Genomic DNA, 27735 nt, shown 5'->3' on the forward strand with positions numbered 1-27735 from the left:
TTTAATAGTACACTAGTGTGAATAATAAAATTACAATTATCTTCTTTTGAGAAGAATCTTAGAAGATTTTCCAATCTATTGCTGCAAGAACGAAGGAAATCCATCGAATACTAACCGATTTATTAGCATTTGAAATTGGATATATTTTTCACTTTTTTCGGTTTTAGATTTTCATTTCACATCCCTATGTAGCCGAACTTCCTGAGAGAAGTATTCTACTTCAAAAACGCGGATACTGGCGGCGGTTTGTAAACGCGTTGTCAAGGGAAACAGCGATGAGCACTCTTTGGGACACGGCCAGACGCATGCGGAATCGTAACGTTTCTAATGAGAGCGAGGAATATTCAGGCCGCTGGATACTCGATTTTGCCAAAAAGGTCTGCCCGGACTCTGTACCGGAACAGAAAACCTTTCGCGACGCGTTTTTAGTAGCTAGGGAAGAGCCTCCATTTTCGATGTTGGAATTTTCAATGGCTCTCCTCTCGTGCAACAATAAAGCTCCAGGGTTGGATAGAATCAAATTCAACTTGTTGAAGACTCTACCCGTCTCTGCAAAAAGACGCTTGTTAGACTTGTTCAACAAGTTTCTTGAGCTAAACATTGTTCCGCACGACTGGAGGGAGGTAAAAGTCATTGCTATTCAAAAACCCGGAAAACCTGCCTCTGACCACAATTCTTATAGGCCGATTGCGATGCTCTCTTGCCTCCGGAAATTAATGGAGAAAATGATCCTCTTACGGTTAGACAAATGGGTCGAAACAAACGGGTTACTTTCAGATACTCAATTTGGCTTTCGCCGGGGCAATGGAACGAACGATTGCCTAGCGTTGCTTTCTACCGAAATTCAACTCGCCTTTGCTCGAAAAGAGCAGATGGCTTCTGCATTCTTGGACATTAAAGGGGGCTCTTGACTCTGTCTCTGTTGAAGTTTTAACCGAGAAACTTCATTCGCAGGAACTTTCTCCAAATTTGACAACTTCCCGAATTAGTTACAAGGGTTTTCCCCAGGGCTCATGTTTAAGCCCTCTCTTATATAATTTTCACGTCAATGACATCGATAAATGTCTTGCAAATTCATGCACGCTACGGCAACTTGCAGACGATAGCGTTGTTTCCATTACTGGAAGCGAGGCTAACGATCTGCAAGGACCATTGCAAGATACCTTAGACAATTTGTCTGAATGGGCTCTTAAGCTGGGTATCGAATTCTCTCCGGAGAAAACTGAGCTGGTCGTTTTTTCTAGGAAGCATAACCCAGCTCAGCTGCAGCTCCTACTAACGGGTTCAACAATCACTCAGGTTTTAGTCGCTAAATATCTCGGGGTCTGGTTCGACTCTAAATGCACCTGGGCTTGTCATTTTAGGTATCTGACACAAAAATGCCAACAGAGGATTAATGTTCTTCTTACGATTACCGGAACCTGGTGGGGAGCCCACCCAGGATACCTTCTAAGACTTTACCAAACAGCGATATTGTCTGTAATTGAGTACGGGTGTTTCTGCTTCAACTCCGCAGCAAACACACACTTGATCAAACTGGAGCGAATACAATATCGTTGTTTGCGTATTGCCTTAGGTTGCATGCAGTCGACCCATACGATGAGTCTTGAAGTGCTAGCGGGTATTCTTCCATTGAAACATCGTTTTTGGAATCTCTCTTAGCGGTTGCTAATTTGATGCACAGTTATGAACCCATTAGTAATTGAAAATTTCGAGAGGTTGGTCGACCTTCAATCTCAATCCAGATTTATGACTTTATATTTCGACTATATGGCTCAAGATATTAATCCTTCTTCATACGATTCCTCCAATGTCGCACTTTTAGATACTTCCAATAATGCTATATTCTTCGACACCACCATGAAACAAGACATTTCTGGTATCCCGGATCAATTGCGACCCCAAGAGATCCCTAAAATTTTTCCAATAAGTTTAAACATGTTAGTTATGATAAAAGGTTTTACACTGACGGATCTAATCTAGATGAGTCCACTGGCTTCGGTGTTTTCCACGAAAAATTTACCGCCTCCTACAAACTCGATGCTCCTGCTTCCGTGTACGTCGCAGAACTTGCTGCCATTCAGTACTCTCTTGGGATCATCGAAACCCTGCTCATAGACCACTACTTCATCTTGAGGCTCTGCGATCAATGAAGCCTGTGAAGCACACCCCGTATTTCCTGGGGAAAATACGGCGGTTTTTAAGTGCTTTAACAGATAAAAATTACCGGGTTACCTTAGCGTGGGTCCCTTCTCATTGCTCGATTCCGGGTAACGAAAAGGCCGACTCTTCAGCTAAGGTGGGTGCTTTTGACGGCGATATTTATGAAAGACCAATTGCTTATGATGAATTTGATAGCATTTTGCGTCAGAGAACACTCAACAGTTGGCAATCATCATGGAACTCAGATGAACTGGGACGGTGGCTACATTCCCTTTTTCCTAAGGTATCGACGAAAGCATGGTTCAAGGGGTTGGATGTAGGTCGGGACTTCATTCGCGTGATGTCCAGACTTATGTCCAATCACTATACGTTAAACACGCATCTCTTTCGTATAGGGCTTGTAGACAGTAATCACTGCGTTTGTGGCGATGGCTACCATGACATCGAGCATGTTGTTTGGTCGTGTACCGAACACTGTGGTGTTAGGTCTGAGCTTATAGATTTCCTTCGGGCCCGAGGAAAACAACCGAACGTACCCGTTAGAGACATTCTGGGAAGCGGTGATCTCCAGTACATGACACAGCTATACGGGTTTATAAAAAATGCTGGCATTAAAATTTGATTTCTTTTATCTATTTGCTAGAATACAATTTCTGTCACAAACTGAAAGAGAATGATACACCCGGCTGGAGACACTAAAACGAAGACTCGGCATCTCTATGTTTACGTAGACACCTCAGACCAAAACTGCTCAAACAGAACATCACTGGTTAGCCACGTACAAATGAATACATTCTGTAATATAAAATAGTTAAAAACAAAATTGTAACACCCCTCCTCTCACCTTAAATCCCCACTAGCTCGTAGTCGGCCGCGAGAATAAAAAAAGGCCTCCCTCTTTTCCCTGCTAATTTAGAATTTAAAAAAAAATGTACTTGGCTCAGTTAAACATAAATTGTATCGTGCCGTGTCAAATAAACTATTCAAAAAAACAATTATGGGTCACTTTTACGCAAATACGACTTTTCTCATGAAACTGAGTGGTATTTTTTAATAACTCAATTGTAACCCTATTCATACAATTGAAATGATTTAATGTTGAAAATATGACTGTCATGACCGAAAGAACTACAAGAGGAGTTTCGGATGTCAGGCAACTGATAAGGCACGTCAGGTCTGTTCGAGCAACTAGTATCCACTTATTTATCCCTTATATTTAATATGGAAATGATCTTCTCTCCTCTCATGATCGTCTCTCCTCTCATCTCCCCTTTTAAATTATTTTGTATCCATTAATAACAATTTATGAATAGATGAGTAAAAAAAACAATTTATGCTAAGTTTAGAATAAAACATTATTTCAAAATATTTTTAAAAGTTAGTTTGTAGTTTCATTTAATTGAAGTAATAAAAGAAAAAGAAAAAAAAATGCATAAAAAAAAATCAAAAAATACAATGTATGTAAAACTTGCTTCAAATTATTTTTCTAGCGAAAGCATGGTTTTTGATTTATTCTTCTTGACTAGTTGTCTGGAACTTAGGTTCCTGTACTTGGATTTGTTAGTTCTGGAAGGCCTACGCAAAGCATGATTTATAATTAGGGTTGGCCTTTTTCTAGTTGTAACTATTCTACGGTCTACTTTGGTGTTTGAGCTCGTACAATCATCTTGCCTGTTTTCGCCAAGGGGCTCTGTGCTATTTCCAGAACTATTTTTTAAAACAAAGGGTGTCTGTGGAATAAGTTTCAATTGATTTTTATGAGATTTCCGAACGTCTCCGTTTACCTCTATTAAATTTACAAAATTTGATATTTTCTTTATAACTGTTCCTTCTATGCTCGTTGCTCTTCCATTTGATTCATAAATGTAAATTATTTTGCTGTTTTTTTTTTTTATTACGCCGTCTTGTTCCATAGGGTTCTCAGTGAAGGTTGTAGGTCGTCTCAGCCCTGGTATCTCTGATCGTGGTACAAAAGAAAAAATGCGTTCGTTTGGTACTATTTTGTCCTCTGTAGTTGGCGTTTGGTGGTGGTGGTAAAAAAATTTGTTGATTACATGGTAGATCTGCAAAGATGAACAAAAGTCGTCCCCTTTTATTATTTTCCCCAACACCGCCTTTGTGGTTTGTGCCGCCCTCTCTGCTAACCCATTACTGGCAGGGTGATACGGTGGCGATAAAATGTGCTCAATGTTTCGAGATTCGCGGAATTTTTTTTTAAAATGATAACTATTAAAAGGAGGCCCGTTATCGGTTGCGGCGAAGCCGAAGACGGAGAATATATTATCCAGCTCACGTTCAACATTCTCAGCATCAACTAATATTAGAAAAGTACGACTGAACTTGTGGAAAAAATCTATATGAACCCGTTCAAATGGTTTGCATGTAACTGGCCAATTTCCGTACACTCTGGGTGATCTGTCAATTCCTAAAATTTGGCATTGCTTGCACGATTTTACGAAATTTTCGATGTCGGTTCCGACGCCGTCCCAGTACATATACCTCCGTGCAATTTGTTTCATTTTGTGGATTCCTCTATGGTTTGCATGAAGTAACTGTAGGGATGGTATTTTCAAAGTATTTGGTATAACTACCCGTTCGCCGAAAATTAAGCAATTTGATTCTATGGAGAGCTCTTTTCTTTTAGCGAAAAAGTTTTTCAAAGGCTTGTGTTTAACGTTACTAGGCCACCCAGATTTTACGTAATTTAGAACTTGAGATAAAACTGGGTCTGAAATTGATTTCTTAGCAATGGTTTTAACATTGAGGTTTACCTTTCGATCGTCTACTAAATAGTTGAGCTCATTAAAGGAACTCCGCTGGCTCTCTTCTAAATCGGCAACACTTAATCGTTGATCTAAAGGTAACCTTGACAAGCAATCTGCGGCGTGATTTTCTTTACCTGCCATATGTGTGATCGTGTAATCAAATATAGATAGCCGTAAATAATACCGTTGCAATCTGGTGGCAATAATGGAGGGTCACCCTTTTTTGCTATTAAAAATACCCAATAAAGGTTTGTGATCGGTGATTATAAGGACTTTTTGATCTAACACATACTTATAGAACTTTTCCATAGCAAACTCGATAGCCAATGCCTCTATATGTAGGATAGAGTTCTTTTTCTCAGCCGCCGATAGTCGACGTGAAACAAAAAATACTGGTCTTTCGGAATTGTTCACAGTGTGGCTAAATATTTCTGATATGCCTACGTCACTTGCATCGCATGTCACGGTGATGGGCTTAGATGGATCGAAATGTGTAAGGACTTGTGAGTTGTTAATTGCATTTTTGCTCCGTTCGAATGCTTGCTTATGTACAGAGTCCCAGCTCTATTCACAGTCTTTTTTAAAAGACTATAAAGGGGAGAAAGGACTACGCTTAATTTAGGAACAAATTTAGTGTAGAACGTTATCATGCCGAGGAATGTTCTAAGTTGTGCTTTTAATTTTGGCTCTGGCACGGCCGTAATCGCTCTCACTTTCTCCGGATTTAGCAACACTCCTGCCTCCGATAGAATGTGACCCAAATTCTTTACTTGGGACACAAACCATTCACACTTCTCGGCATTAATTTTTACATTAAACTTGTTCAGTCGTCCTAACACTATTTTGATAGTATCTAAAAGCTCTTCATCTGATTCCGCCCAAATGAGAATATCGTCGATATACGCTTGCACGTTTTTAATACCTAGCAAAATTTTGTCCATTACGGACTGAAAAATTGTAGCTGCAGGTTTAACCCCGAACGGCAACCTTCGGTAAGCGTACAAACCTTTATGAGTGTTTATTCCAAAAAGCTTTCTCGTAGCTTCTGATACTATTAACTGTTGGTAAGCCCCTCTCAAATCTATAAGAGCAAATTTTTTTCCTCCGCCCTTATTTGATATCAGTTCATCTATTACCGGAAGGGGATAGTGATGAGTAGTAATGTGAGGGCTTTCGGTTTTAGATCCAACCATGCATATACGGATATCTTTTTTATTTGGTTTCACTACCACTACTATGGGAGATGCCCAATCCGAATACTCTACTTTCTCAAAAATACCTTTAGCTTCTAGCTCATCTAAATGTGTGGCAACAGTTTCGCGGTGTTTAAATGCAACCGTATATGGCTTGTGCACTATCGGCCTGGCCTGAGCATCTATTCTGATATCTACTATCACATCTTTGATCGGTTCTGTAAGATCATCGTCGAACACAGACGAATATTCGGCTTTTAGTTTACCGATCGTACTTTTCACCCATTCCGCTCGTTTCAACTCATTAACGGACTTGAGAGTAAAAGCTTCTCTCCAATTCGGCCAGATCGAATTCAACCAATCTCGACCTAATAAAGCAACGAAGTCTTTAGGAGATTTTATTACCAATAGAGTCAGAGGTAAAGTCCTCTCACTAAGCTTTACATGAACTTGTATTTTACCCACCACATTTACAGTTTCTCCCGAGATGACAAAAAATTTTCGCTGTTCGGGGAGAAGCGCACACTTGTCAAATTTTTCTTTAAACGTGTTGAACGAACAAATTGTCACGCAAGCCCCCGTATCACACTCCATCATCAACTTTTGCCCGTTTACATTTAACTCCACAAAAGCAGGTTGGGAATTATTTAACTTACCAAGCAAAACGCTTCCAGTATCGCTTTCTAAGCTCATCTTGAGATCCTCCATAGCTGCTGACAATTGATTTATTCGTTCCTCGAAAGCTCTCTTCCTATTCGTCCTTCTATTAGGGTGCTGCAAACCGTACCGCGGTTTTTGACGTTGACTAACCCCAAGTAACAAAACTGGTTTTATCAAAGTTTTATAGCGCTGTTTTGGCAGTATTGCGCGCTATAATACTTCAATAAAACCAATATTGTTACTAGGGACGTCTATATCGAAGTTAGGCCCCTGAATTTGAAAATCTAGTAATTCAACCAGGGAAAACCAGAGAAAAGTGGTCAGGTTTTGAGCGTTTATTTTGCAGTCATCTATAATCAGGTTTTCGAGGTTTTGGCATCAATCGATCAGAAATTCTTTTACGGTTAAATTTATGTAACAAAAACAAACTATTGTTTGAGATACACTATTGAAAAATTGGTAATTAATATCGATTGTCTAAATCATACCGCGCAGCCAATCACTACCTTTCTTCCCAAGCACAGTCGACACTAACGGATACAATCGATCTGACTTTGTTGTTATTGTTGTTGTCACTTTCTGTTTCCGATGTTTATGCTGCTGCTAGCGGAAAAACCTTGCAAATATGCATCTTTTTGTTGGTGTTAATTTTACGACAGCGGCCGGCGCCCCATCATTATGATTCCAAAACCGCACCAGTGACATGCGGACGCTAGGTGATAGCAGCTGAAAGGAGGAAATACAAAATAGTACCGGTCATCTCGTGCCGGTTTCACCCGTAATGCTGGTGGCTTTAGTAGTAAATGGCTACTGCAAAACACTTAAATGGCTGGAATTCTGGACGGACTAACCAGGAAACTATAATCGGCAACTGGCACCTTTTGGTGCCTCGAAATTTTGGTACAGAAGCGGCTAATTGAATTTTCTGTTTTACCAAATGCTGCTGCTAGCGGAAAAAACCTTGCAAAAATGCATGTTTGTGTTGGTGTTAATATTATGACAGCGGCCGGCGCAGCTTTCAAGAAACATTTGTCTCTACCATTCCATCATCTATGTAGCCCATCCCTCTTTCTATTTATCTGACGAAGCCTTGGTATAAAACGTATCGTTCGAACATTTCACCCCATCAGTTTCATTATTAAACCGTACCGGGTACATACCGACGCTCGGTGTTAGCAGCTAAAAGGAGGAAAACCAAAATAGTACCGGTCATCTCGTGCCGGTTTGACCCGTGATGCTACTGCATCGGTGGCTACTGCAAAATACTAAAATGACTGGAATTCTGGACGAGAATAATCGGAAACTGGTACCTTTTGGAGCCTCGAAATTTTGTTACAGAAGTTTTGTAAAAGAAGCGTTGCAATTCCCTCTACTATTTGCTTCAATGGAATATTTTTTTTTTTTAAGAATACGGTAGTCAACGTCATGCAGTCGTGTCTTGAATACCACCCTCCTACTTTTGGGGCCCCCACAAAACGAGAAAAAGTTCTTTTCTCTATCAAAAATGAGATTCAATCAAAAGTTCAATTTACAGTAAGAAAATTTGAACAGACCATTTCAATCTGAAACTTTCCTTCAGTGTTGTTTTTTCGCGAGCGCCAATATCACAACCACATCCATAAGATTTCATCTTCGATTCTCTTGGAATGACACACATTAACACACCATTTGAATCGAACCAGCGCGCATGGGAAATCAACCAGGAAAGAAGATAATCCACAAGTTTTTTACTTTTGGCAATGTACAGTGATACGACATGTGACCTTTGCTATAGCAATTATAACAAACTGTATCATTTAGCACTTTGAAGCTTCCCCGATGACTCAAACTGTTTCTGTTTTCCATCCTTTCCGTCAACTTTCCCGGTCGTACGAGCGATTTACTGCGAGTATCCCTACTAAGGCCCACATAATTCAAGACATTCGTATCTTGCTTTGCAATTTTTCGTGACTCTGATGCTGCTATTTCTGCTGTTTTAGCCTTCTCTAGGAGTTGGGTTAGATTCATATTGTGGTTTGCTTCACGTAACATGGCTTCTCTAGTTTTACCGTTCAATATACCGGCCACGAACACTGATTGTACTAATGTAGCTTCAGTTTCGACACTAACACTACAATGTTCAATAATGTTCTGTAAGTCTATTGCGAAATCATCCAAAGATTCGCCTTCTTCTTGCTTCCGCTCTATCAGGCGATGGCGTTCCGTAAACACGTTTTTAGTTTCCTCATGCAATATCTTGAATTTATTCACTATTTGATCGTAAGTTTTGTTAACGATTTTATCTGGTTTGAAACTGCCAATTATCCGATTTACAGTTTCTTGCCCTACACTCGTGATAAATTCGAGTGCCTTTTCTTCATCGGGTGTTTTGTTTAATGCAAAAAATATATCGACACAGGGAATTTTCCTTTCACCCTTTTCTCCATTACTGGAACTTTGCTATCGTTACTTCCCGTTGGAGTCGCCATGTGGCCACGTTTACTAAATTCCGGCTCTATAACAAATTTCAGGAATCCTCCCACTCAAATTCTGAACTTCATCTTCGTCGCCTGATCTGTCGTGACCGAAAGAACTACAAGAGGAGTTTCGGATGTCAGGCAACGGATAAGGCACATCAGGTCTGTTCGAGCAACTAGTATCCACTGATTTATCTCTTATATTTAATATGGAAATGATCTTCTCTCCTCTCATGATCGTCTCTCCTCTCAATTACTAAAAACAATGATTCTGCTCGGTGCAATAAGTGAAGTGACCCATAGTTGTAGTAATGTCACGTTTTACGGTGCACAATTGTGGGTCAGTCCATATTTTGGCTATTTTTATTACTTTTGCATGAAAATACATCACGACCTAATAAAATAACTTATTATCAAGCTTTTACAACAATAAAATAACTTTTGTGATGGATTCTGATGGTTTTATAAACTAAGGCCAAAAGTGACCCATAATTGTGTCTTTTGCTATGCAAGTATTATTTTTCTTCTTAACCGATTTAGACACATCAGCTGCAGTGAAACTAATTGTCGATCGAAAGTATACATCAGAACACAGAAATAGATAGTAAAACATTCGTAGTTGATAACTTTTCCGATTTTATATTCATTTTTTAACATTTAGTCAACACGTTGGCTGACCCATAATTGTTGAGGGACTGTATTGTAACTTCGAAAAAGTTAGAATCGTGAATTTCACGGTTTCTGGTATGATAAATCGGTACGAAAAACGCCTGACGGTCGATCGGAAGCCTAGATCCGGAAAAAAGTCATCTTTCTACAAACAGGGATCACAAGCGTGTAGTTGGGACCTTCGAGCCGACGGTTCATGCGGTAGCACCCACTCGGAAAATATCCATGTGAGTACTTACCCACTCGGGATTTTCGGAAAAAAACAAAAATTCTAATATTTTCCACGTTCGAAATTTAAAATATACGTGTAGTTGCGTGAGTGACGGTAAGAATTTCTCTCAACACAATTCGTAGATCTGGCAATTCTGATCGCTAGTGATGCATTTGTTCCGGGGTGATGTCGCAGCTATTTTCCTCCCTCATGCCTTACTAGTACTACCCACTCGGGGAAAAGGTGTGACGCCGACCCTGGGGGCCTTCAACCGGAAACAACCCGAACGTAACCACACTGCTGCGTAATAGACAATGAGACTTTGGGCGGACATCAAACAGATTCCGGGGAACGCGTATTTCACTTCAAAAGCGGTTTCTCCGTGGGCATCATCTTCCTTTTTACACCCTGAAAATTCGATGACGATCGGACGGAAACTTGAATTTTGGAATTAATTTTGTGTGTGCGGATCCGTACAACCTTTAGGACTCTACACAAAACTGGGTATCAGACATTTATGTATTGACTTTTGCACTTAGAGCTTGCTATTCAGAACCACAGACTTGATACTAAGCGCCAAAATAACGTATGCATGTGGACGTTTAAGTCGGGTCTCGTGCTGGAAATTGGGTCTAAAGAATACTGATAATTGGCTTAGTGCCAATTTACAGTATTTTTTAGGCCTAATTCCCAGCTTTTTGACTCAAAGTTGATATGTAAAAAGAATTAAGCTACACGAATCCGACCCGGTTTTAACCTTTAGATAAAACCATTATTATATGTTAGCTCAAAAAATCCTGGAACGCAGTGTTTTATATGCATGTTTTAAGTTTTGTATCAATGATTTTGATTTACATTTTTTATTCGAAAAATTTCTCAGATTTTTGAATTTCGCTTAAATCCTCCCGAAGGCAGCATTACCTCCACAAAAAGCTACTATTCCTCAGGGATAATTTCGTCATAATGCGATTGAACCGTCGCTACCACTTTCCGCACGCCATGGGCTGATTCCCCTGACACTTTCCAACATTCGAACCATTTTCCTTTTAAATGCAAATTATCCATGGCCACCGGGAACGGTTTCGACTCGCACAGCTCCACTTTTGCGGTAATCATAGGCAATCATCGTACGCAAATGTCGAATTGGAATAATTTTATTAACAACTAGGTGGAAGGCAGACAGACTGTACGCGGATAAAAAAAATATAACCGGCTTATCGGGTTTGTTCCCTATCCTTCCATTTGTGGTATGATGATTTCATCATGTGTCAGTATGGAACACGGGAATTATTTAGAAATATTTTGAACTTGACACGTAGCAACAGTGTTAGTGAAGTTACGAATCTAATCAAGGAGGATTGAGCGCACGGTAACTTTTCAAAGGGTGCCGTAAAGTTTTACCACGAAACTATTCGAAACCATTACTTGCATTTTCATCGGAAAGTTTTCCCCCGAGTGTTTTCACTTTCACTGTAGTTTCTCGCTAGGGCCATCAACTGCCAGCCAGACAGTTGTACGCTCATTGTTGTTATTGTTTTCATTACACCTCTAAGCGTCTGGCCGAGCAAGGCTCGGTTCCCTCCGGTTTTAATCACCGACCATTTGGCAGCAATGATAGAACATCGTCGCCGTCAAAGTGCAAAACCCAAATGATAAAAAGGGATGAAACTTCAAATTAATCATATTTCGTTCCGAAACTCTGTTTCCAGCCGGTTTATAGTCAGACGGTCCCTACGGTCATATCTCTTAATTAATGGTTCCGTATCAGACGGTGCACTTTAGCCCTTATCGGGGTGAGTTTTGCTCTGACCGAGAGAAACGTCGTTAAACCCTTTTGCCATGCATCCCCCTTTCATCATTATCACAAGGACTGAGCTGAGCATGGTATCGTCACTATTAATCCTGCATTTGGGACTGGCGTTGGTGGTAGACTGACTGGAGGGCGAGATCTCCGTAGAATCCTTTTAGCTTTGGAAGAGATCGATCATTCTGTCTGGGTTGGGTGCGGCTTTTGATGGTCGAGGAGGCGTAGTGAAAATTGTCTGGTTCGGTTCGAAGAGGACGTCCGCAACAGTAGGTAGGAAGTTTGCTTTATTGGTTTTAATTGATTTTTCGAGTTATGGGAGAAAGATGGAAGTGGATTTGCGGTATTTAACATCTGTGATGTTGCTAGAAGGTTTAGACAATAGAGATATGATCAGTAATGTTCTCAGTACCATTATTTAGTTCAATGTCGAAGTAAATGTAAAACTGAATTTCAGCTTTAGTTCGTTAGTCAGTCACCCACAAAAAGAGTGAGTTCAACTTAAAATAAGTGCTCTTTTACGACATTCTAAGAGACACGAGCCACTTGATATGATTGTGTTTTTCTCTAGCTCAATTCCATTTATGTTTTCTGTTGAGTCTTAAAAACAGAACCGTTAAAAGCGGTATCCTATCGTAAAGTATATTATTACAATTGTTGCTTTGTAAGTCTATTGGAATCGACTTAACCGCTTTTCCGAAATTTTGAGTACATCATCGGCTAATGGAACAATGGTAATGAAAATTTTATTAGATTTAGAGATGATGATGATTCTGGGAACGATCGCTGCTTTTCAATCCGGCGATCAATTATCGTTTATGTACCGTACATTCAAAAAAACAACAATTCACAAAATACAAACTAATTAGAACTAACTAGAATTTACATATCCCTAATTCCCCTAAAAGGTATCGCTAAATATGAAAAAAACAAATCGTTACAGCTGTTTGTTTCCTGTTTTGGCATCCTCCACTCCCGGGGCGCAGCTTCCGCAAGTTCCGGGGTAACCTGATTAAACTATTCCCCACGCAAAAACGCACCCAGGCAAATACAAATTTTCACATCAAACAACAACAAAAGCGATAAGCCAAGGCTAACAGCCTCCGGCTGTACCACTCAAACCGTTATCACGTATCGAGAAAAAAAACCGCCGCCGACTTCTGGACCGATGCACGTGCAGCTAATTTAGATGCAAATAAGCACTTGCATGTAATGAACGGGTGAAAAAATACGCCACGTCACCGCAATGACCATCAGCCCTTCTTCCGGTTGGGCATAGAATTCCCTACATAATCCTGCCACTTTAAGCCGCAATCACAAGTCCTGCGTGCCGTTGAATGCGCAACGTCAGTGCAGTATCAGCACAAATCCCTCTCGACTGTTGTGAAGTTTTGCGTTTCATCGTCTGAGGAACCGGTTTCGAGTTCATAAATAACATAATTTAGTTGGGTATGGGTTCAACCAACCGATGGACTCCCGATTGGATGAGATGTGTGTTTAGAGAGGGGTGAACTAGAAGTCGCCATTGTTAACGAATTTGTTTCAAAAAATCTTGAACTGACGCAACTTCTACTCGAATTAATTAATATATGAACACATTACTTCGAAATTGTTCAACTAATCGCTAACCAACTAAACACCTTCCCTTTTGGAGAAGGTAACAACAAAAGCTGGGAAATTATTCACGCATCCTGAACATTAATCTGCAACTGACGCCCGGGATGCCTCCTGGTGATGCAAGTCAAAAAGTCGATAGATTTCCGACAACCGTTTGATTAGCTTCGGTCCACAAAACGGAATCGCTGCAGGATGGATTGACAGTCGTCAATGCGAACGGGAAAATATACGTTGTTATTGCGTTTAGATGCGGTCGAATGAATTTCTGAACGAACTTCGGCAACATCTTTATCTGCCCCCGCATCTCCGCCGTCCCTTCCACGGATGTTGAGCTGTAATGTGAACGTGTGTCGAATATTGCGCCTCAGACCTCAGTGCCGAGCTGCTGGATGTGCGATGGTAAATTAATGAAGCAGTAGTGCGATTTTGGCTTCGCAGCTGCCGTCGGTCAAGCGAAACAAGTGAATTTTTGTCTCCCCGCTCGATCCATTCGGCCTTTGTCCGGCGAATTTGATTTGTTTCGCTCCGGTAACCCTGAATGATTATTTGATGAAGTGAGATGAAATCCTGCTGCTATCGCCGCCACCGCCACCGGATGGACTACAATACATGGTTGGCCTGGTTTGTCCGTCACGGATTCCGCTCAAGAAGAAAAGGACACTTTTTCCCGGTGCGCTCGCAACCAGCCAGAAGTAAAACTAGAAGTGTCCTTTTTATCTAGTATCTATTGCAGTAAATTATTCACGTTCTAATTAAATGACCGAAACGAGACAGCGAGGAACGGTACACAACCGACATCTGTTTTCAAGCAGTTCATTTTTAATTAAATGATAAAAATCAGATTTTTTTACCGTCCCGGGTTGCGGTTCGCGCCACGTCCGAGGTAAACCGGTCGGGCAGACTGGCAATGATTAATAGGATTTAATTCAGAAGTCTATCTCTATCAGTCAGTCATTTTCAGGTCCGTCAAAACAGAGTCTCCGAAGCAGCACCAGCGCGGCGAGTCATTTTTCTTCTAATGACTGTTTTGTTTTTATCTGACCGCGTTCATCGGAGGTCTTTCGGTTGAGTCCCGAAAAAAAAAAAACTAAATCTTGCAGCAAACGGGGGAGAAGAAGAATTCTGATTTTTCACTTGGATTCTAATCAGTGATCAATCTTTTACACGTTGTACGACGATAGGTGAATGTTAAGTAGGCGATGATTAATTATTGATAGTTTTCGGGGAGACGGTTGCAGAAGACGACCGCGTGCTCTCGCGGTAGAGTACGTGCTAATGTGTTTCTTGTTTCCCGCGAGGGCTGCAGCAGCTCGTGAAAGGAAGCCAAACCGGTGGCCGAGCGATATCGATTCTCCGAAAAAAAAAGGTAGAAGAACTTTGTATTCCAGTGGTATGCTAAGATCATGATTTGGGGTTTGATATGACTTAGGGAACTGTGCGACTAAATAAATTTCGGAATAAGTTTTGATGGGCTTTGTGAAGAATTGTTCTAATAAATGCCTATAGTTAAATAGATTGTTAAGCGATGGTTCACGTATGCATAAACAATCATCTTTTCGAATATTTCGACAAAAAGCGCTCATTACTATCAAGCAGCGATAACTACTGGCAATGGAGAAACGCACCAGGTTTAATACTGTATCTCTCGCGAATAGAATGTGACACATTATCCTTCCTTTCCACATCACCTACTTTCAGAACTTTTTAGTGATTTAATCTTTTAAAAATTTGATTTTATTAATTGTGTTGAAATCTTGTTCTAATTTTAATTACTTTACCCCTGAACAGTTAAAAACTGTTCGAGATGCCATTCTGGACTGCATTGCGGACCAGGAGTCACCGGCCATCAGGCCCAAGTTTAGGAGCTGCCGCCTAAAAAACGGTACCCTACAACTTGACTGTGCCGACAACGACACAGTTAGATGGCTGGAGACCACGGCGTCTTCTCTCATACCGTGGGAGGGAGCACACCTTAGTGTCTTTCGCACGAAGGACCTGCCGAAGGCCCTAAAATTTGTAGGGTACTTCCAGGACAGTGTGGACACCACAAATGAGAGAATTCTCCGTCTTCTCCAAAATCAGAACGACGGTTTCTCCACACGTGCATGGCGAGTATGTCATCGCAACGTTACTGGAAAGACTGTCGAATTGATGGTGGAGCTGGACCAACAGTTTGCTAACCTCATAGCGGCACACTGCTTCCTGCTGAACTACAAGTACGGCAAAGCACGCATGCGGCAGGTTGGCAGAAAGTCCTCAAACACAGGCGCGAAAGGTTCTGGTGCGAAGGCAGGAACGGTACGTTCGGAGACTCCCTCAGGGAGTGTACCGCTACCACCTGCTCGATGCACTCCCGCGATAGCGAAGAAGGTTCCGCCGAAAAATCGAAAGAGGAGTAAGCGTGAGCATCTGAACAGTCGCGACCCTCAGAGGCAAATTCCGCCGCCTAAACGTGAGAGTAGCACTTCTGTCGCCTACTGTCTGCTGCAACGGGAGCCTGTTGCTGAGGGTATGCAGACTACCCATCCCAGCGTCACCGCTGATGGCAACCGTCCGCCAATCGGATCTCAACTAGATCCGACGAAGGACGCGCTGCCAACAAAATGAGCAGCATACGCTGCGTTCAGGTGAACCTTCATCACGCAAAGGGCGCCTCTGGTGTTCTTTGCCGGAGGTTCACCAAGGATCAGCTATCCGTGGCGCTGATCCAGGAACCATGGGTCCACGACACCAGGATCCTTGGCTTAGCCAACACAAACAGTAAGTTGGTCTATTGTAATCAACAGTCAAATCCCAGGACTGCAATTCTGCTGAACAGAAACATTAAATTTGTTCCCATTACAGAGTTCATCCAACGGGATTTGGTTACCATTGCGGTGGAAGTCTCGACAACCAACGGCACTCAGAACATCCTGCCACCAAAATATTCGAACTCCAGGTGAACTGGACATCGCAGCAAGTGACCTACAGCACAGGATCACGGAAGCTTTTATGTCTAACTGTCCGTTAACAAATCGAACAGTCTGCCGTGATGTGCCCTGGTGGAATGAAACTCTCAGCAACCTTCGTCGGGAAGCTAGACGCTTGTTCAACAGGGCTAAAATCACGTCCAACTGGGAAGCCTATAGAGCATCCCTTACAAAATACAACGCTGAGCTACGCAAAGCCAAAAGGAGGTCTAGAATTCGATTCTGTGAAGACATTCAGACTCTACCTGAGGCAATGCGACTGCAAAAAGCGATGTCCAAAGATCACACGAATGGTCTTGGGCAGTTGAAAAAGGAAGATGGTAGTCTGACTGTCACCACCAAGGAAACGCTGGATGTTCTTATGAACATTCACTTTCCTGGATCGACAGCAATCTCCGGTTCGAACGTCGAAGAGTTACAGAGCCTCGAATCCAGACGCATAACGTCACGTGACTCCGCAGCGCTCGCTCGTAGAATTTTCACGGAGACTTCTATCAACTGGGCACTAAGCTCTTTTGAGCCTATGAAGTCACCAGGACCGGATGGCATTCTACCAATCTTTCTACAAAAATCGGACGGAGTCGTTATGTCCGAACTCATCAGCCTCTTTCGAGCCAGCTTTACTATGGGACATATCCCGGTCAACTGGCGGAACGTTAAGGTGGTGTTTATACCAAAGCCGGGCAAAAAAGACAAAACATTGCCCAAAGCTTTCAGACCTATAAGTCTGACGTCAACTCTTCTCAAGTTGATGGAGAAAATTACGTACAACTACATCCGCAGTGAGTTTCTGAAGGAGTTACCCTTACACAAGCATCAATATGCTTATCAACAGGGTAAATCTACTGAAACCGCTTTGCATTGCCTAGTGACGAAGATCGAGAAGTCCTTGAAATATAAAGAGACAGCGGTCTGCGCTTTTCTTGATATTGAGGGAGCTTTCGATAACACGTCCTTTGCATCAATTTACACGGCTCTACAAAATAAAAGAGTCGACGATACTACAATGAGCTGAATCCAAGCAATGCTTTCGAGCAGGAAGATCACAGTTGCATTGGGGGATACGTCTGTCACAGTAGGGGCAGTGAAAGGGTGTCCTCAAGGAGGAGTTCTCTCTCCACTGCTATGGTCACTGGTGGTAGACGTTCTCCTAACCAAGCTATCACAGCTGAGCTTCGAAGTCATTGGATATGCTGATGATATAGTCCTTATTGTTCGGGGAAAATGTGATGCAACTCTATCTAGTCGTATGCAAACGGCACTTAACACCACCTCTCAGTGGTGCTCAGAAGAAGGGCTGAAAATTAACCCCGCTAAAACGGTCATTATACCATTTACCAAGCGAAGAATGCACACAATCATTCCTCCGCTACTGAATGGGGTAAGACTATGTTTCAGTAATGAGACCAAATATTTGAAATCATTCTGGATAAGAAGCTGAACTGGACTGCTCACCTAGACTACGCTATCAAGAAGGCAACTTCAGCTATCTGGGCTTGCAGTACACTGTTTGGCAAGACCTGGGGGCTAAAACCACTATTAGCGCTCTGGTCTTACATCACCATTGCTCGGCCACGTATAACCTACGCAGCCCTCACATGGTGGCCTAAAGTAAATGAAAAGACAGCTCAGGCGAAACTTACCAAAGTCCAACGATTGGCCTGTCTCTCAGTTACCAGTGCCCTGCGCACAACACCGACAGCAGCCTTGGAGGCCTTGCTTTGCTTACTTCCTCTACATCTCCATGTGAATAAGGAAGCAGAGCTTGGCGCACTAAGGCTGCAAAGAAATACAACGATGCTCGAAGGTGACCTAACGGGTCACCTAAGCATCCTAAAGGAGTTTAAGCTGACACCTTTAGTAACAACAGTCTCGGACTGGATGGAAGCGAAGCCAATATATAGTGATCGACACAGATCGCTCCATGTGGAACAATGGAGGGCCGAGTCTTCCATCGGGCACAATCCGCTTCTACACGGATGGCTCAAAAATCGGACCCCAGACTGGTTCAGGGATCTACGGACCAGGTATAAAGGCTACTATCTCAATGGGTAAGTGGCCAACCGTCTCTCAGGCGGAGGTATACGCAATATATATCTGTGCTATAACATGTCTACATCGCAAATATGGACATGCGAAAATCGGAATCTTTCCGGACAGTCAGGCGGCACTAAAGGCATTAAAGTCTGCTACATGTGTCTCCAGACTAGTCTGGGAGTGCATCGCAACACTCAAGGAACTCTCCCGCCTCAACAAAGTTATGCTACTTTGGGTACCCGGTCACTGCGGAATCGAGGGAAATGAACATGCCGACAGCCTCGCAAGACAAGGATCTGCTCAGCAATTCATTGGACCGGAACCGTTTTTGGGTACTTCCACATCCGCCATTAAAGGCGAACTAAGTACATGGGAAAAGCTAAAGATAGCATCTCAATGGCAACATGCGCAGGGTTGCAGGCAAGCTAAACAGTTTATCTACCCTAACCCTACGGTTACCAAACGGCTACTTAGTTTAACTCGTAGTGAACTACGCATCATCACGGGACTTCTCACTGGACACTGTCCTGCTCTTTATCATTTAAAGAAAATCGGCAAAGTCCTAACCGACTATTGTCGCTTTTGCAACGCTGAACTTGAGAGCTCAGCGCATTTGCTTTGCTTTTGCGGGGCTCTTGCTTCATCGAGGTTTAACTTCTTTGAAAGTTTCATCTCAACTCCATACCAGGTATGGAGCACCAATCCCAAAACGGTCACAGGTTTCATCAGCCATGTAGTTCCGGATTGGGGCACAGGCTTACAACCAACTAGCTCAACTCCATCAATGAGTTCGAGCATCTTGTAATCTGTGTAAAGTAATCGGGACCAGCCACAAAAGACAAACATTCCTGTCGCAGTGGCGCTTTCTACCCAATGCCCTTCAGGCATATAAAAAAAAATAATTACTTTAACATTTTGTAAATAAACATAGTATTTTGTTCTGTTTCCATTCATAGTTGCATATTTTAAAAAAATTTCAGGCTTTGAATGCATGGAACTTTGTCAGGTCTACTTATGTTTAGCGGGAAGCGAGCTCGTTCAAGCGCGTTCTAGTTTTTTCCCTATGTGAACAAGATTTCACACGCGCAATTATGATTGTGCTTGCTATGACTATTTTGAGTTAATAGATGAAAAAACATGGTTTCGAGAAATACGCTGCCAATAGCGTAATACTCACTTTATTTGCACCCACGGCACACAAAATACATCTTCAAATATACTTTAACCAATAGCCAAAACACTCGAACACTTTACCTTTTTGCCTTTCTCCTAGAAAGGTATAGCAATCACTGGAAAAACCGAAGGTATAAAAGTGGTCCCAATGGCCGAATGTCATATACCACTCGACTTCTTTCGACGAACTGAGCATTTTCTGTATGTATGTATGTATGTGTGTATGTGTGTGTGTGTGTGTATGTATGTGCAACTTTTTTTTCTCACTCACTTTTCTCAGAGATGGCTGGACCGATTTTCATAAAATTAATTGCAAATGAAAGGCCTAGTTGTGCCATAGGTTGCTATTGAATTTCATTGTAATCGGATTTTTAGTTTAGAGGTTATGTATCAAAATGTAAAAATCACGAAACATCAATATCTCAGAAACCACACAACCGATTTCAATAAAACTGGTGTCAAATAATTGGGCTGTCCCCAGAACCTTTAACTTTTAAATTTCGTTATGATTGAACATATGGTTCAAAAGTTATGTAAAGAAAAGTTATTCTGAGGTTGTTTAAACTCACTCATTTTTCTCAGTGATGGCTGAACCGATTTTCACAAAATTAGTGTCAAATGAAAGGTCTAGTTGCCCCATAGGTTGCTATTGATTTTCATTGCAATCGGATTGTAACTGTGTCCGTTGTTCATAAAATTGTGAAATCACATAATGAAAGTAAACATAATGACTTTCTCCTAACGATCACTGGCTAATCAAAAGGTAGAAAAATGATTGAAATGGCCGAATGTCATATACTACTCAACTCAGTTCGACGAATCGAGCATTTTCTGCATATATGCATGTATAGGTGTACATGTTTGTGTGTGGGTGTGTACGTGTATATGTGCACTTTTCTTTCGCACTCATTTTTCTCAGAGATGGTCCGACCGATTCTTTCTATCTTGGTGTCAAATGAAGGGTCTATTTGCCGCTTAGGTTGCTATTGAATTTCATTGTAATCAAACTTTTAGTTTTGGCGCTGCGTCAGAATGTGAAAAACGCTCTTATATCTTAGAAGCTATGAACATAGTTGAATTTAAATAAATGGGCTTTCAAACCTTTAAACAATGAATTTCATAATGTTTAAACATGTGGTTTGAAAGTTATAGAATGAAACTAAACCCGCAGACTGTTTAAAACTATAGCTACGATCAAAATATGTGGCCTCAACATCAGTTAAATTTAATATTGTACTATTTCAATGTTGCGGCCTTGCTCAGGATTTAAGTTGGAATTAAAAGTCATTTCTATCATTTCACTTTTTACCTTTCTCCTAGAAAGGTATAGCAATCACTACAAAAACTAAAGGTATAAAAGTGCTAAAAAGGGCCGAATGTCGTATACCACTCGCTCTCCCAATCTCACTCGATTTTCTCAGAGATGGCTGAATCGATTTCAATGAAATCAATTGCAAATGAAAGATCTAGTTGCCCTATAAGACCCTATTGAATTTTGTTGTAATCTGATTTCAAGTTTAGAGGTTATGTATCAAAATGTAAAAATCACGAAACATCAATATCTCAGAAACTACACAACCGATTTGAACAAAATTGGTTTCGAATGAACGGTCTACTTAAAAACCCTCAACTTTTGAATTTTATGAAGATTGGACATATGGTTCAGAAATCACAGAAAGAAACGTGTTCTGCACGCAAAAGTTGAAGTCTTGTACAATCATTGTGTCTTCCCGATTCGCACAAATGTTGCACAGAAATCGCACAATAAATGTGTGAAACGCATAACACAACAGTTGTACTGCAAATACATTGACATAGATTGAAATCAGAATATGTATCATATACCGACACTTTATTTCTCACATCGAGTGTATTAGTGACTGCTCTTTCTCTCTTGCTCGTAGATTTTCCATACGTGCGACGAGACTAGATTCTTCACATATTATTTGCAGGTTGCTCTTTCGCTCCTTTTTCGGTTTGGGTTGCGACGCGCAAGACGATGTCTCGTTGCTTTACGAAATGAGCGAGTCACCCGTGCTGTACATACTAGATGCCAGTGTTGTTAGTCTCACTCATACTGTCGATGCGTGCTTGCTGCTATTCAGAGGAATGCCTGAAGAAGAAAAAGTATCTCTCTCGAAAGCGTGTGTGCAAAAGACTTGAAAAGCGTAGCATATGTCTCGTCCTCAAGCAGAAAGGAGGAGAATGGTTTTGCTTCTCGCTTGCTTTGCAATGCTGCTTGATACCAGTTGAAACTGTTTAGGTGTAGTAGTTTGGAGCTGCCAAATACATTGGTGAAACGCTAGAGCATTAATTGCGTTATGCCCAACACGCAATCATTGTACTGGTTCCGAATTACATCAACAATTGCGCTAAAAACGCACAATTTTGTACTGGTTTCGCACCATCCAACTTTTGCGTGTGGAGACTGTTTAATCTCACTCATATTTCTCAGAGATGGCCGGACCGATTTTCATAAAGTCAGTGTCATATGGAAAGTCTTGTTGCCCCATAAGACCCTAATGATTTTTTTTGCGAACGGATCATTACTTTTCCTGTTATGTTTAAAAATGTGAAATCCAGTTATGAAAAGAAACATATTCTGATGACTACTTGGGCTCACTCACTTTTCTCAGAGATGGTTGACACGATTTCCACAGAATTAATATCAAACGAAAGGTCTAGCTGCCTCATAACACCCTGTTGAATTTCGCTGTAATCGGAATGTAACTTCGTCTGTAACGTATCGAAATGTGAAAATCACTAAACTTCATTACTTTAGAAACTACACAACAGATTTGAACAATATTGATATCGAATGAACGGGATAGTTAAGGGTTAACTGATGAATTATGACTGAACACTTGGTTTCAAAGTTTGGCTCCCCCATACGTTTCCTTTTCATTTGATTGTAATCAAACTTAAGCAACCGTTATGTTTTAATTTGTGAAACAACGAAAATCTATTATCTCAAGTATTACACGACTTATTTGAACATAACTAGTGTCATACGAACGAGTCATCTCTCAAACTTATAAATAACAAACTTAATAAAAATTTTATATACTGTTCAAAAGTTTTGTAAAGAAAAGAAATTCAAAGACTATTCAACACTATAGCTGCTTTGATCAATATATATGGCCTCAACATGATTTAAATGTGGTATCGTATTATTTGAACGTTCCCGGTATCGCTCGTGATTAAATTAATCGAAATTAAGAGTCATTTCCTATATTTCGCTATTTCAGAAGCACTAACATTACGTCAAATTTTATATTTTATTATATCAATATTTTTTAACCCAAAGAGTGAATATACCTTTTTGGATTTAAGCATTCATGTAAATCTATTTTCACAAATAATAAGTTTGAATGAGAAAGGCTGAGTCTGACCGCTAGGTGGATTAATTTAGGTTTTTTTAATTATTTTTCAACATTCCAGAGTAGGGTCCTCCCTTGATGCTCTACATACTTAATATTATTTTGTTTTTGTTTGTAGAATCATCGTTTTGAAGTCAGTTTTTGTCCGATTCAAAATATGTTTTTTTAAGATGGGTAAGAGCAGTGTGTCGAACAGTTGACATTTCTGCATGACACCGTATCGAAAAGTACTGTTGCCTCACTCGCAGGCTTCGCAGCAGCGTTCAACTGTACGATTCTTTATTTGAGAGAATCGTGTGACGAGAAGCCAACACGGGTGGTTAACGATTCTCTTTTGTGTCGATCTTCAGCCCGAGCGACATCTCGACTGTCGCACTCTCCGAATGACAATAATTAGGAATAACGCGACAGTTTAGAACAGCAATATAATGGAAAATAAATAATTTCTGTATTCTACCGAAGAATATCATCAATCGTGTAAACCAAAAGATTTGAATCTTAATAACTTCGTCTTTAGTTTGGATCTAAACTGGTTGGAACTTGAAACACGAATGCTTGTGAAAGCTACATATATCTTAGAGCAAAGTAATATTTAAGTTAGCAGCCGTTCGTGCTGAATCGCGTACATGAAAAAGTTACAAGTACGACACAACATATACGATAGAATACCACCCGTGACCCGATATTATATTTATTTTATTATTTCTGTTTGTGAACTTTTTCTTTCAAAAAGAGTTCGCTGTAGGTAAAATTTTATTTAAATTAGGCATTTGACATTCAAATAAAGAGCAGTACAATAAACGCATGAATCTTACAAATTCAATAAACGTCCGCGGACCCGAATAAAAAATCAATGCTAAGTAAATTGAATCCACCTCAATTCGTAATAAATGCCATATATAGCACAGAGAGCTACAGGCAATGACACTGAGCCAGAGATTGTCTTCACAATAACTACAATATGAAGACAAGTGAGCGAGAGAATTGTTGTTCATGCTGAATTCGTGACAAAAAGCAAGAGATAACAGCAGAACGTATGATACCTCGAGAGCGGCTACTGTCGCGAAGCGTTTCATTCCACAATGGCAATCACAAAATCTTGCTGCTGTCGTGTGAATGCTGTCGCGTACCAGTACAATTCTCTACCTTGGGTAAGAGAATGCTAACGTGTGGACAATCTCTTAGAATTTTGATATTTGGCTTTAAAAAAAATTGCGCCGAAAAAAGATTGAAAATTTTCCAAAAATTCAGGTTTAATAGGCCCAGCTCGGGGAAATTTATTTTTGTGTCATAAAATCAAATATAGAAGCCGAGGCAAAATAAATTGTTGCACTAGGCTATCTATCCCTAACAATTAATTTCACAAACATGACAAAAAAATATCGAGACTAACTAACGCGACAATATCGTTCATTAACCAAAAATACGCTCTTTCAGCAGTACCTAAATTAGATTGATTTTCTACTCAATGCTGGAATTGCAACTGCGCTTGTTACAGAATGTGTAAATATTATGTGTAAAGTTGCACCGGAATATATCCTTTCGTTTTAGTATGCTTTTTTTTTGTAGTTACTTGCAGTCCGGTTGCTTGACTTTTTATAGTAATACCTTACAATGTGCATCTTTGAAGATGATAGATGCGCGTATTGTCCATATGTGTTTCATAGGTAGTCAGCGTGTTGGAGAACTTCAGCAATCCTCACAGAGCAAAAGACCACCATAATGTTACCTCCTTGGTCCTGCACTACACAACCTCGTGTAGAAATTTTTCCACTTTAGTGAGGTACTCGTCCATCCGCTCCAGCCGCCAATGCTACGTGAGGACCGTATGTCATGAAGGTAACCTTTTTCGTTCTGCATTGCTTCGGTCCTTCAGAGGTTCATTGGATTTGTTGAGCCTATCTTGATAGACATCTGCTTCAGAGCTTTCCGACTTTTTCTTCTGCAGAGCGCACAGTGCGTTGACCCATAGACAAAAGTCGAAAATTTGAGGATTTTTTTCATCATTTTAAACTATGTTTTTATGTTAGTGCAACCTTCTACCATCGTATGAGTGTATTTGTGCAAGTTTCTGACGTCTCTGACACGCGTAGTAAGTGGAAACAGAAACAAAGGTTAGCGAGCGAAAAAGCACGTGTTTCAAAAGACTGAAATTGGCGCATGACGCTTTCTCTCTGATACACAAAAACTAAGTGACTTCTAATCGAAACTTGGCATGGATTACATGAAAAATGGTTTTTATAATCCATTTATATACAATTTAGAGTGATTGTTATTGAGAAACATCGTGAATCAGTTGGTAAACATAAAGTTATTCGCAAAAAAAAACTGGAAAACATCAAAATTTTCAAACATGTCGTGGAAAAATCTACCAAATTTTACCAGCCTGAGATTTATGTTGAAAGTTACTATGAAAGGCAAAGAAACAATAGACATTAACTTCAACTCCAAATTTGTGCGAACTTGAGACTTATTTGCATTTTTATAGGTCAACTTGCGCGCCAGACATACAAAACCTTATTTGAGAAGTGGCATCAGCAATCAATTGGCAGTAAAAATGATGCAGTTTTCTCGACAAAGGTGGAAGTATTTGGATTGGAAGATGCTTCTAAAGCCAGTGAGCCAGTTGTGAATCTACAGGGTGCTGCGTAGCCGCAAGGTTACAGAGTCCGCTTTGTCAAGTGGATGGTCGTGGGTTCGAATCTTAGTAGAATCAGGCCATTCGATGTCAAAAAGGGCTTTAAGCATGGGTTTATTCTCAGGCTCCCCACTAGTTACACTTCCTTTACGCTGAAATCTACAATACCTTTGCGTGACTTCCTCTTAAAAAAAATTGGTGTCTTTTATCGATAAAACTGGCCAGAAGGACGCACGACGAAACTTCTCCAGGGAATTATCATTGGTGATATTTGGCAGGAGAAACGAGACTCGGTATAGGAGAAACAGTAAGCGTGAAGAAGAAAGAGTATCACATTACACACAAGCACTGATAAACAATAGTAATAAGCATGCAACTTCTCAATAGCGGAATTGCTAAAAATAGAAGTGCGGGATACAGCAGACACCCGGGCATATCTCACAATAGATCAACGATTCTGGTCGCAGTAAGGAAGTCCATACAGAAAAAAAATCAATCGAATCAACACAATGATAGCAGTTTGGTAATACTAATACTGTAATACTGTTTAAACTCTCTAGTCCATAATATTATCAAACTATATCACACATTTAAATTTTTCACTCGTACCATAATTGGTTCACTTACCCTAGGACATAAATCAAGTTTTGGTCTATTGTATAGTATTTTTCATAAAAAAGTCGTTTAAATAGAAATTGTGCTGAAATACGAAGGATTTTGACTTTTGTCCAAGCTTTCCATATGTTCAACGCACTGTGGAGCGTGTTAAAGAAGGAACCAATCTTGATTCATGGTAACAGTGGAACCAAAATCATTTTTGATCTTTCAGTCATTTCACGCTATTTCGCGAATTACTTCGGTCCGATCGGTCCGACTATACATAAAAGTCCAGGAGATTAAGGTCCAGGCTGGGAGGTCACAATGTCTTATCGAGAAAATCAGTCAAATCCTGTCGACACCTTGCTTGGACGATATTCACCGAGTGAACCAGTGCATCGTCCCATCGAAGAGCGTAATGGTACGTAACTTTGGCCTTATGAAATGCGGCGTTAATTTTCACGTTTATTGTCGATAAACACCAGTGTGAGCTTTCTACGTCTGGATACGGCATCAAACCATCACCGACACGGCGCTCTGGAATCGAGGGATGTTTAAGTTGGACGGAGGGACGCAGTCCAACGTCGGGTCCCACAGCTCATCATAATTTGGCACTGTGCAGCTGTTGCAAGACAAAGAGTTTCTCATCAGAAAACACGAACTCATGACTTGCGTGCCGCGAAAATACTTTACTACGACATCGCGGTACTCTTTCATCGTGCGCTCTAAACAACCAATAAATGACAGCAAGTCGACTCGACACCATATGCGTCGGTTAGCCTATATATAATGCTAAAGCTGACACCAGTACCAATACACAGAATACACAAGGCGCGCACCTACACAACGATGAGAGGTTGTATACGATTCGAACTCATGGAACACCCTGTATAACCCGTACAAGTTGGCATAAAGGCTCCACGTGGTACCGACTGGGATAAAAGTAACCATGCGGAGATCGGTGAACTGGTGGCAACATGGTTGTATGCTGGCAGGGAAGAGGAAGCTGTTCTCTTCAAAAATCTTTTCCCCACGTCAGGGGCGGCTCAAAAAGCGTCTGATCCGAAGTGGACGGCTGAATTATGAAATGCGGTGTCTCGTCCGCCGCACTCGAAATGACAACCCCGTCGAGAGACTAGGCATCCGGTAAGGTAAGCAAAGCAAAGCCTTGGTGCTACATTCCGATTCGGAACTTGACCTTCTGTTAATTTATACACAGACTTCGCAGCCGACTGTTTAGTGTACAGGACAATTGCGGGGCTAGCGCTACGATCCTACTGACACTAACAGTATCTCCCGAGCCGAGACTCGAACATAGAAAGGGCACACTTTTGGCTTTTCGAAACAAGTAACGTGCAGAAAATGTCATTCTCTCAAAATTTTCGTTACTTTACTCAGCTAAA

Source organism: Wyeomyia smithii, chromosome 2 (assembly GCF_029784165.1).
Source record: "Wyeomyia smithii strain HCP4-BCI-WySm-NY-G18 chromosome 2, ASM2978416v1, whole genome shotgun sequence".
NCBI classification, from domain to species: Eukaryota; Metazoa; Arthropoda; class Insecta; order Diptera; family Culicidae; genus Wyeomyia; species Wyeomyia smithii.